This window comes from Schistocerca piceifrons, chromosome 7 (assembly GCF_021461385.2).
Source record: "Schistocerca piceifrons isolate TAMUIC-IGC-003096 chromosome 7, iqSchPice1.1, whole genome shotgun sequence".
Classification (NCBI taxonomy): domain Eukaryota; kingdom Metazoa; phylum Arthropoda; class Insecta; order Orthoptera; family Acrididae; genus Schistocerca; species Schistocerca piceifrons.
This window is the reverse complement of record NC_060144.1, coordinates 297533443-297546177: the sequence shown is the minus strand read 5'-3', so window position 1 is coordinate 297546177 and position 12735 is coordinate 297533443.

Sequence of the window (12735 nt, the reverse complement as noted above, 5' to 3'; positions counted from 1 at the left end):
TGAGGTTAAACGAGGGAGAACGAGTTATGTGTGTTTTATTCATTTGTTCTGTGAAGTGAAATAACTGAAAGCGTACGTGTAATTCTGCAGAAAGTCCACCATAATTAATATTATTATTGAAACATCAACCCGATCATCCTATAGACGATTATACTAAGATATCCCACAGAACGAAAATTCACGAAGAGGCATTAATAGACAACAAAGAAGAGCAACAAGAAGGATGAGCTGTTGTATTACTAACAGAACTGGTTATTTAAATTGGACTCTCCCTGTCACTCGCTGCATTGAGTCACCGCGTGCCACAGCGTGGCAAGTGCTGTGAAAACGTGTTCCGCCGCCCAGGTTACTAACTTACTCCAAGCATTAATAAATCGACTTTGGGCGACAAAGAGTGTGGGGACTGTGAGAGTAGGCAGCCGCATCCATTTTCCCATTACCGCACAGACGTGTCCCACCGTAGGATAAATGTATTAATAGTTACGGAGATTACTTTAGAAATCAAGAATTTACGTACCTTTTCCATCTGTATTGTTTATATTTGAGTGTCCCTTACATTCTCACATCGAAAAATAATTGTACACAGATGATAACACTTCCACTGTTGCAACAGTTAACACAATAATATTGCAATCCAGTCGGCACTGAAAATAAGAGGGTAACAAAATAACCAAATATCACAGAAACTGTACGTTATAACCACCGGTAAGCAGCTTCTTGGAAATTATCCATTTCTGCACCTGCATTTCTTTGAACTTTTTGTTGAGTCATCAGTCTTCCGAGTGGTTTGATGCTGCCTGCCACGAATTCCTCTCCTGTGCCAACCTTTCCATCTCAGAGTAGCACTTGCCTCCTACGTCCTCAATTATTTGTTGGATGTATTCCAGTCTCTGGCTTCCTCTACAATTTTTGCCCTCTACAGCTCCCTCTAGTAGCATGGAAGTCATTCCCTGTCATTTTAATAGATGTTCTGTCATCCTGCAGCTTCTCCTTGTCACTATTTCCACACATTATTTTCTTCCCGCAGTATCTCCTCGCTACTTACCTTTTCAGTCCGCCTAATTTTCAACATTCGTCCGTAAGACCACATCTCAAATGTGTCGATTCTCTTCTGTTCCCGTTTCCTCGCAGTCCATGTTTCACTACCATACAATTCTGTGTTCCGAACGAACTTTCTGAGAAATTTATTCCTCAAATTGAAGCCTATGTTTGATACTAGTAGACTTCTCTTGGACAAAATTTTTTTTGCCGGTGTTTGTCTGCTTTTGATGTCCTCCTGGCTCACTTCGTCACTGGCTATTCGGCTGCCTAGGTATGAGAATTCCTTAACTTTATCTACTTCGTGACCATCAATCCTTATCTTAAGTTTATCGTTGTTCTCATTTCTGCTACGTCTCATTACTTTGGCCTTTATTCAATTTACCCTCAATGCATATTCTAAACTCATTAGAATACACATTCCATTCTGCACCTCATGTAATTGTTCTTCACTTTCACTCATGCCATTGGTATTCTTTCCCCTTGAAATTTAATTACATTCCTCAACTTCTCTTGTATTTCTGTCATTGGTTCTTCGATGTACTAACAGAACAGTAGGCGGAAAAGACTGCGTCCCTCTCTTACATCCTTTTTAATCCGAGCACTTTGTTCTTGGTCGTCCACTCATTATTTCATCTTGGCTCTCGTACATATTGTGTATTACACGACTCTCCCTAGAGTTTACTAATATTTTTCTCAGAATTCCCAACGTCTTGCACTATTTTACATTGTAGGAAGCTTTTTCCAACTCAACAAATCGTCTGAACGTGTCTTGATTTTTCTTTAGTCTTGCTTCCGTTAGCAACCGCAACATCAGAATTGTCTTTGTGGTGCCTTTACCTTTCCTAAAGCCAACTGATTGTCACCTAACACATCCTCAGTTTTCTTTTCCATTCTTCTGTGTATTGTCCTTGTCAACAACTTAGATGCATGAGCTGTTAAGCTGACTGAGTTATAATTCTCTCACTTCCCAACTCTTGCAGTCTTGGGAATTTTGTGGATGATATTTTTCCGAAAGTCAGATGGTATGCCGCCTTACTCATACACTCTACACACCAAACGATATACCATTTGCCCAATAGTTTTAGAAAATCTGTTGGAATTCTATCTATCCCTTCTGCTTTAATCGATCTTAGATCTTTCAATGCTCTCCTACATTGATTCTAACATTTGACCCCCTAATCTCTTTTAATTTATTCCTGTTTCTTTTACTATCACACCAGCAAATCTTAACCCTCGTAGAGGCCTTCAGTGTACTCTTTCCACATGTCTGCTCTCTCCTCTGCATTTAATAATGAAATTTCCATTGCATTCTTAAGGTTCCCACCCTTGCTTTTAATTTCACTGAAGATTGTTTTGACTTTCCTATATTCTGATTCTGTCCTCCTGACAATCATTTCTTTTTCAGTTTCTTCACATTTTTCATGCAGGCATTTCGTCTTAGTTTCCCTGCGCTTCCTATATAGTAAATTTCTCATCGCCTTGTACTTCAGTATTCCTTCTCTGAACATTTCTGTACATCCTTCTTTCATTGATCAGGTGGAGTATTTCTTCTGTTACCCATCGTTTTTTCGCCGTTACCTTCCTTGTATCAATATTTTGTTTTTCCAACTTCAGTGACTGCCCTTTTTAAATATGTCCGTCCTCTTGAGCTATACTGCCTAATTAGCTCTTCCTTATTGCTGTATCTATAGCCTTATAAAAATTCCAGTGTGCCTCGTTATTCCTTAGTAATTCCGTGTCCCACTTATTTTTGTATAGATTCTTCCTGACTAATCTCTTAAATTTCAGCCTGCTCTTCATCACTACTAATTTGTAAGCTGAGTCTATATCTGCTCCTGCGTACATTTTACAATCCAGTATCTGATTTCGGAATCTCTATCTGATCATGATCTAACTGGAATCTTCACGTACACACAGCCTTTTCCAACAATACCTCCTTCTCTTGTGGTTCTTTAATGTGGCAGTCGCGGTCTTACTAGCTGAAATTTATTACAGTACTCAATTAGTCGTTCTCCTCTGTCATTACTTGTCCCAAACCCATATTCTCCTGCAACCTTTTCTTCTACTCCATCCTCTGCTACTTTATTCCAGTCCCCCATGTCTATTAGACTATAATCTCTCTTTAAGAACTGTATTACCCTTTTGGTATTCTCATATCCTTTGTCTCCATCTTCGGCTTGCGACGTCGGCATGTATACCTCAACTATGGTTGAGTGGCCGAGCGGTTCTAGGCGCTTCAGTCTGGAACCGCGCGACAGCCACGGTTGCAGGTTCGAATCCTGCCTCGGGCATGGATGTGTGCGATGTTCTTAGGTTAGTTAGGTTTATGTAGTTCTAAGTTCTAGGGGACTGACGACCTCAGATATTAGATCCCATAGAGCTCAGAGCTATTTGAACCATTTTTATGGTTGTCGGTGTTGGTTTCCTGTCGATCCTGATAAGAACCACCCTATCACTGAACTGCTCACAATAATACACACTCCCCCACCTTCCTATCCATAACGAATCCTATTCCAGTTATACTATTTTTTTCTGCTGTTGATATTACCCTATACTCATCTGACTAGAAATCCTTGCCCTCTTTCCATTTCAGTTCACTGAACCCTACTGTATCTAGATTGTGCGTTTTATTTCTCTTTTCAGATTCTCTAACTTACTTACCACGGTCAAGCTCCTTACAATCCACGACCAGACTCATTGAACGTTATCCTTTCGTTGGTTATTGAATCTTTTTTTCATGGTCACCTCCCTCTTGGCAGTCCACTCCAGGAGATCCAAGTGGTGGACTATTCCGGAATCTTTGGCCAACGGAGACATCATCATGACACTTTTTCAATTACAGGTCACATGTCCTGTAGATGCACGTTATGTGATTCGTAGTGCAGCGGTTTCCACTTCCTCCTGTATCCTCATACCTTTGATCATTGCTAATTCTTCACGGTGTGAGGAAGGAATCTCTGCTCACAGAGAAGCACATCATCCGCAAACATCATATTTCACGGTGTGAAGAAGGAAGCACCGTGGAATATGATGTTTGCGGATGATGTGGTTCTTTGTGAGCAGAGCATCGACAGACTTGAGGAAAAGCTGGAGGATTGGAGGAAGGCACTAGAAGAAGGAGGGATGAAAATTAGCAGGACAAAGTCAGAATATGTAGCACTGAAAGATGTGCAGATGAGGTCTTGCAAGATCCAGGAAGATGAGCTGAAATCGGCCTGCAAATTTAAATACCTGGGGTCATACACACAGGGGGATAGAGGACTGGAAAGCGAGATACAACACCGAATAAAGTGCGGTTGGAACAACTGGAGGAAAATGAGTGGAGTGTTGTGTGACAAGAAGGTGAGCATTGGGTTGAAAGGGAAAGGGTACAAGTCGGTGGTAAGGCCTGCTATGATATACGGGGCAGAGACATGGCCAACCACAGTAGCCCAGGAATGGAAGATGGAAGTGGCGGAAATGAGGATGCTGAGGTGGATGCATGGGGTAACAAGGAAGGACAGAATTGGAAATGAATTTGTTAGAGGAGCTGTGAAAGTGGGAGTCATGGGGAAAAAGATACAAGAGAGTAGATTAAGGTGGTACGGACACTTACAGAGAAAAAGGAAAGAGTATATCGGAAACGGAGTTGAAGATACAAAGATTGAACGAGCCAGATGGAGAGAAAGGCCGAAGATGAGGTGGAAGATATCCGGGGACCTAAGGGAGAAAGGATGCAAGAAGGAAGAGGCAATGGATAGAGAACTATGGAGGAGAAGGATTCAGAAGAGCAACGCCGACCCTACGTGACGTGGGACAAGGCAACGATAAAGAAGAAGAAGAAGAAGAAGAAGAGACTTTGACATCCATTCATCCGCGTGGTGCCTCGCGGCTGCTGTAGCACCTTAAGCACGGCACCACTTTGACACCCCTTGCATTCTCGGACGAAAGAGGACCAGTAATCCGAATATTTTATAGATACGAATGGGACATTATGTGTATCTAATAAGTTCCAAACCGTCGTGGACAATAACAGAATTTTTGTTTGGCTTATCCCTCGGGTTCTGCTAGTGATAGAAACGTAAGATCAAGTAATGTGAATGGTCCCTTGGGCTAGGGACCATTCGTATACCTAACGGCGGTTCGCCATACTCTATGCTGTAGTATAGTGCAGAGTTCTAATATTACATACTTCCTCCAGCTAAGGCAGAAGGAGTAAAGAGGTTGGTTCCTTTTGCGCTAGATGTGGCAATGGAGCTCCTTAAGCGGATTCTTGAGGAACCATTTAGTTCATGGTTTTTGGGTATCAAAAGCAAATGACTGAAATTTTTACAATATATTCCTAAGATATCAATCTCGAATAGACTTCAAATTTTTCTTGCTATCTCTATCCGTTTTCGATATACGGAAATTCAAATTTACCCTAGTTGTACACGTAAAATACCCTCGAAATATGTGGTGTGAGGCGAAAACATAGTTTGTTAAGTGACTTCGTACGGAGAAATATGTTGCAAAGGGCTTCGTCATCATTAAGGCTTCTGGGAACTCCATGTTGTAGCCAGCGGAAAGAGACTCCTATTGGAGCAGAAAAACGGCTACTCTGATTGAATAGTGGGTGCCAGCTGCGTCATTCTACTTTCCTCAGAAACTTTTAAAATTCCCACAAGAACTTTCGAATGCGAACTTAATCGCACTTTTTTGTGCTGGAACAGGAAACAGTGTCAGCAGGAAAAAGATGCAAAAGTAATAGACACGGGAGGATTAGTGGTTGTATTATAGAGAACGAGTTTGTGACAATTACAGTGTGTGAGAAAGGGAAGGACACAGTGGAGACAGTGCCAGTGGGATTGGAATAAAGAGAAGGCGAAAGTGGACGTGGATGAGAACCAATGACAATGAGAGACAGCCTGTAACAACGAAACGAGCAAGAGATGATAATGACAGTGAAATCAGACAGCAGCGGTGGGAAGGAATGAATGAGATAGCAGCAGTAAGAGAAGGCAAATTGGAGACAGTAACAGTGAGAAGAATAGTAGTAGTAGTAGTAGTAGTAGTAGCTTTATCCATCCATACATCTTTTTTTACAAGGATTTACAGGTATATACAGGTTTAGATCCATTTAAAATAAGCTAATTCGTATACATACATACATTTGCAGACTTCTAGTTAGACATAACCATTAGATTTACTCCTGGTATAAAATACTTTCATTACAAATAAATTATTAAAATAATGTAATGCCACACCGTTCAATCATATCTCACTATCAGTTACTGCACATACTACACACACATTGTTTCATAACACTTCACTCACTGCACACTACACCCCCCCCCCACATATATATATATATATATATATATATATATATATATATATATATATATATATATATATATATATATCACATGGGCGGGTAGAAGAGGACGGGTGAGAGATGGTTCAAATGGCTCTGAGCACTATGGGACTTAACATCTATGGTCATCAGTCGCCTAGAACTTAGAACTAATTAAACCTAACTAACCTAAGGATATCACACACATCCATGCCCGAGGCAGGATTCGAACCTGCGACCGTAGCGGTCGCTCGGCTCCAGACTGTAGCGCCTAGAACCGCACGGCCACTCCGGCCGGCCGGGTGTGAGAGAATTGCAGCGAAGGACTAGTGGGTGTGAGTGATTTACAGTTGGGGATCTTGTGGGTGTGAGATGTGAGCCAATATGTCAGTAAGCCAAAATTTTTTTGGAATATTTTAAAGGTGCTGAGAAAGGTAGAATGAGATACCCCGCTTTTCAGTCAGCCTTTTAATAAATAGGAGCGTATTGGCCTTTTTGTGCTTCAATATCCACTGCAGCCAACTAAAGAGATGCTGGAAGAAGACGAGGGCAGTGTGCCAGTAAACAGGTTGGCGTGCTGCGGCGGCTGGAGTCTGCCTCGTTCCCCGGCGTGGCCACACCTCCGCAGGAAGTTGGCCGCATGAATTCGCGGCAAGACAGCGGAAGCGGCGGGCTGTGTCCGGAGCAGTGCGTGCAGACGGCACCAGTAACGAACGGAAGGAATAAACAGACACCGCGCCAGGCCATTCCAGTCCAAGCCGCAACAAAGCAGCTGTAACGACGCCGCTAGACAAAGCCAGCCCCGAGTTCCGTATTGTCTACCGAACACTGCAGCCGCCGCCCAGGGAGGCACCACCTGGCTACCACGAGCGAGCTTGCGGTGGAAGTTCGTGGCTGGCATTACGGTGCTTGTTAACGTGCTTGCGTCGTTAATCGTAAGACGCTCCGCTGCTACGTCTCTAAGGTAGGACTGACTACGGTTTACTGGGAGAGTTCTGCGCGACTGTGGAGGACACAGCATAAGTAAACTCATGTGTGAGCCAACCTCTTGAGCACCGTTCGATTCTTGGGACCCCCAGCTGGGAGCACTGGAAGATGACATCGAAGCAATTCAGAGGCATAACGGCATAACGGTAGATTACTTTCTAGTCGGTTGGATCAGCAGGACATTTTCATGGAAACGTTCCATCAGCATAGGTAGGAATCATTGGAGGGAAGAAGACGATCTTTTCGTGAGACGTTATTGAGGAAATTTGAGAAACCTACTTTCTTTTCTGAGACGTTATTGAGGAGATTTATAAAAGCAATTTTTGCAGTCATCGGTATCCTGTGGCGACCTCTCCATCTAAGAATAGCATTTGCAACATACGTCTTCAATTAATATCTGCTGGATGTATTCCAGCCTCTTATCTTCCTCTAGAGTTTTGGCTCTCTACAGCTTCCTCTAGTACCATGAACATTATTCCCTGATGTCTTAATAGACATCTTGTTCCTTTGTTTTGTGAGTGTTTTCCTGCGGAGAACCGTCTTATATCTTAGCTTTCGAGACCATCTAATTTTCTTCTCTGTAGCAATACATCTCCGTTGCTTCAACTCTCTTCCGTTACAGTTTTCCCAGAGTCCATGTCCACAGCCGTACAATGCTGTACTTCAAACTTACATCCTCCGAAAATTTCTTTGTCAAAGTGATATCTATGTTTGATACTTTGGCTATTGCTAAGCTGCTTTTCATGTCCTCCTCGCTTAGTCTGTCATTGGTTATTTCGCTGCTTAGGTGTCAGAATTCCTTAGCTTCTCTTACTTCGTGATCTTATGTTAGGTCTGTCACTGTTCTTATTTCTGCTACTTCTCATTCATTTCGTCTTTCTTCGATTTACTCCCAATTGTCATTCTGAACTCATTCGAATGTTCATTCTGTTTAACGGTTTCTATAATTCTTCTTCACTTTCACTCAAGATAGCAATATCATTATCACGGATATCCTTTCACATGGAATTTTAATCCTGCTCTTGAGCGTTTCTTTATTTCCGTAACTGCTTCTTTCACGTGTAGACTGAACAGCAGGGGCGAGAGACTGCATCCCCTCTGTTACACCCTTCTTAACTCGTGCACTATGTTGTTGGCCTTCCACTCACATTGTTTCCTCTTAGTTCTTGTACATATTGTATACTAGAAATAATTCAAGAGCCAAGATCGTTTAAATACTGTTTACTGGATAACCGGTTTCAAGATATCATCGAATCTGAATGCAGCTTAACATTCAGACCCGATGATGGCACCTCTAATGTGTTGAAACCGGTTATCCAGTGAACAGTATTTAACCGATCTTGGCTTTTGAATTATTTCTACAACAGAGTTGAAATGGCTCTGAGCACTATGCGACTCAACTTCTGAGGTCATTAGTCGCCTAGAACTTAGAACTAATTAAACCTAACCTAAGGACATCACACCCATCCATGCCCGAGGCAGGATTCGAACCTGCGACCGTAGCGGTCGCTCGGCTCCAGACTGTAGCGCTCAGAACCGCACGGCCACTGCGGCCGGCTCTACTACAACAGAGTGATCGCCTCACTACGCACTATGTGTTCACTGCAAAATATTGTATACTACCCATCTTTCCCTATAGCTTACCCTATTTTCCTCAGAAATCCTTACGTATTGCACCATTTTACACTGTCGAACGTTATTTCCAGGCCGCGTGGAGTAGCAGCGCGCTCTAAGGCGTTTTGTCACAGTCCTCGCGGTCCCCCCATAGGAGGTTCGAGTCCTCCCTTGGGTATGGGTCTGTGTGTTGTGTTTAGAGTAAGTTAGTCTAAATTAGATTAATAGCGCGTAAGCTTAGGGACCGATGATCTCCGCAGTTTGGTCCCTTTTTTTTAAATATATTTCCATATCCTCGTTTACGAACAGGGAAATGTTACTTCTGTCTTCAGCGGTTATCTCAATTACGGACAGTAAGAAGGAAAGAAATTAGATTTATGCTAATAACAAGGAACACAGGTTTATTCTTCAATAAGTTTGCCAGTGGAAGAGCTGAGACAATGATTAGGGTATGGAAGAGCAGAATCCGCTCCGCCGCGCGCCGCACATTGGTTTGAGGAGTGTGAACGAACATGATCATCCTAGATGTAGATGTAAAACAGATGTACAGGGCAAACTAGAATTCCACCGTCAAAATTTCAATATTAGCTGTATGAACCAAATTAAGAAAGAAATGTTTAATAAACATCGGCTCTGAAATGCATTTCCTAAGAGCTATTAGCACAAACTTATCTTCGCTATTGTGACACTCATCTCTTCTACTGAATCCTCTTTGCTTTCCGAATTTTGAGAGGTAGTAGTATGGACCAAAGCAAAAAGCAAATGTTGGGAAAAAAGGGTTCTAAAACGCATTCCTTAAGAATTATGAGCAACTGTTCATCTTCGCTATTGTGGAACACATCCCGTCTACTGAAAAAAGTGCTCGTAACTGTTAAGGTATGTATTTTAGAAACTATGTTTATTAAAAATTTGTTCCTTGTTTTGGTTCTTAGTACCGCCTCTGAAACTATCAAGAGAGTTCTGTTTCACCCTTTGTTATCTGTGGCTTCTCGGATGTGCCCTAATAAGAGCACAGAAGTACACTATACTTTTAAGCTGATAAAGATTGTTGGGAACTTTTAGTATTTCATACGTCTGCTATCAGAATAGAACGGAGACAGTGTGACGAATAATTATTGCGCGTCTTGTAACTTCCAGAGTCGGTACTAGTCAGAGCTGTAGCTCACTGTGAGAACTGTGATATTTGTTTCCTAGATCAAGTATTACTTGCCTTAAATATCTCTGAAACAAGATAACGATTTCTGCCACAGAAATCGTACACATATTAAGGCTGTGAGTCGCAAAACTAAATGTGTTACTTACCACTGAATGTTATTTATGAGTACTATGAACAGACGTAAATTCTGTAATAAATGTTAAAGGCTTCAAACTGGGATATAATCAGTTGAATTTTTAGATTCCACTGACACACCTGTACAACTTTCTTCTAATTAACTGACAGTGGCAACGTTGGTATTATGGTCACTTTGATCGTGATTACTTTCAAGGTGAATATCTATTACATTATTTTCAAATTACTGCTCTCAAAGAGCACCGCTACATCAAAAGTACTTCACTCTATCTCCAACGACTGCAGGCCTCTAAATATGAACTAGAATCCGCTCAGTTGTAATACTTCCAAACTAATGGTAATTTTTAGTATTTTTAGCGTGCGCAGAAGCTTTCCGCAGCCCTCTACAGTAATTCATTTCATGTAGCTTCATGTCAATCATTACAATGTCTTCGACAAAAGACTTGGCAATTTATTGCTTATGTATTTAGTTTAGTTGTCTACCAAATCAGCTCTATAGGATGCAGGTCGCAGTCTTACGGAAGTAATCGTGTAACAGAAAAAGCCATTTCTTTTAAAATCCTGTTGAAAGACAGCACAAACTTAGGTTTTGTTCTAGGGTGTACGTGTCTGCTGTCACGGAGAAATTGTTTTCCCTCAACCAAGGAATGATAATTCGTTAGCTACAAGCAAAAGCAGAAACTTTCTTTTCTTGAATGTCACTTTTAACAAGATTTGGAATAAATATTCCCAGTATATGCTTAGCGTTATTTTTACAGTTTATCACATGAGCTGGCTGTAACAGTGTAACCAGGCCTTTCTCTTCCAATCAGAAAGAACTTAAGGACATACGATTTTATAGTTAGAGATCATGAGACTTCCTGCTTTGCCTTTGATTTGGATGTGTCTGCGACGTTATGGCATCAAACCGAGCGCCGGTGTCAGAACTTCCCGCCCTGGCAGCCAGTGAGAAGTGTGTGCTGCCAGAGAGCAGCGGTTGTCCGCCAGAGGCGAAAGAAGGCGCAGCGGTGGATGACGCGAGGCCGCTTGGCTGATGGAATTCCAGTCGTCGTCCAGGAACGAATAAACGGTCCCAGCACACTGATGTGAGGCGGTCGGAGACCGTGTGAGAGCAGTGGCTGTGACTGCCCAGGTTGTGGACAAATGATGGCATATGTTCGGTACAGTGGTTAGCGCAGAATGACGTTGGAGGTACTTGGAGTAGAAAGTATCATTTGCTGCAGATAGTGTTCTACTCGCTTGGGATGAAATACAGTGTCAGCTGTAAGCATTCTGATTTTGATGCCAAATTTCTATGTCCAAACATTTTGCCCTACACTCTGAAGGTTTCCTGAATTCGATGTGTCTTGATAGACTTGTCTGTTACGGTAGTTAAAGTTTCTAAGCTTGTAGAATTTTTTGCCGCTGCTGTTGCGCGATACCCCTGTTTCTACATGCATGGAAAAAGGACCCTTGCGTTACCTTGAAAATAAGTGAATCCTTTACGATACATGTCAGTTGTGTCGTAGTAGTGACCTGGACGGAAATTGTCTAGTTAGGACTTTATTATAATTGAGCTTTCTAGTTAAGTTATCGAACAGTTCTGGTCTGTTCATGTATCAGTTACTGACTTATAGTTTTTTTATCCGTTGGCGTATAGTACATACGAATTTATACTTGTACATGTCTTCGTGTTCCTGCTGGTTGGGTAAAGTTAAACACGTTTACGTGGGTTACTACATTGTAGTATTCCACCGTGGAGAGTTCTGATCAAGGAAATTTTGACTTGATTTGGATTTATTTGAGATGTTTCTTGTTCGACCGATTAGGGGTTATGGTGTAATTAGAAACATTGCTTCAGGTCGCTAGATTTGTTACGAAATTAGGACAATATCACTATTGTCTGCTTGGCATTTGTAACCATTTTCCTGCTAGTTTTGGTAACTGTGCAACAGTTGCAAATTCGAAGTGGTGGATCTGTATTTGTAATGACCATTTATTAATTTTCTTATTCTTTACACTAGTAGCCATTTGTAACAGGCTTCAGAAAAACGGTGTGAATTTGATTTGTCAAGATAGGTTGAAACTGTTCTAAGGAAAGCTGTTGGATACCAAATAGTATGGTGCAGCAGTTTAACTGTGACTTTGACATTTATTGTAATATTTTTGCAACTGATGCCTGATGTTACTAAATTCTAGTGCCTGTTGGTTTATAAGAATGAAAACAGGTGACTGATATGTAATTGCAGTCTTGGATTTTCACTGATGTTATGTAATTTATTTCTAATTTTTAAATTATTGCAAACTATTACAAATTTGATTTTAGTAGTAGCGTATTCTGTGTTCTAGGACTTCCTAGAAGGCAAGGTTGTCAAAAGAAAGAAAATGAAAATCGTGCCAGAATGTATGCTCCTCTCAACGCTACACCAACACCCACTGCAACCCTGCCCTTGCTACAATAATGTGTTAGCAGAGCTTAGTTGTGGGTTGGTGAGAGGAGCATTCATTA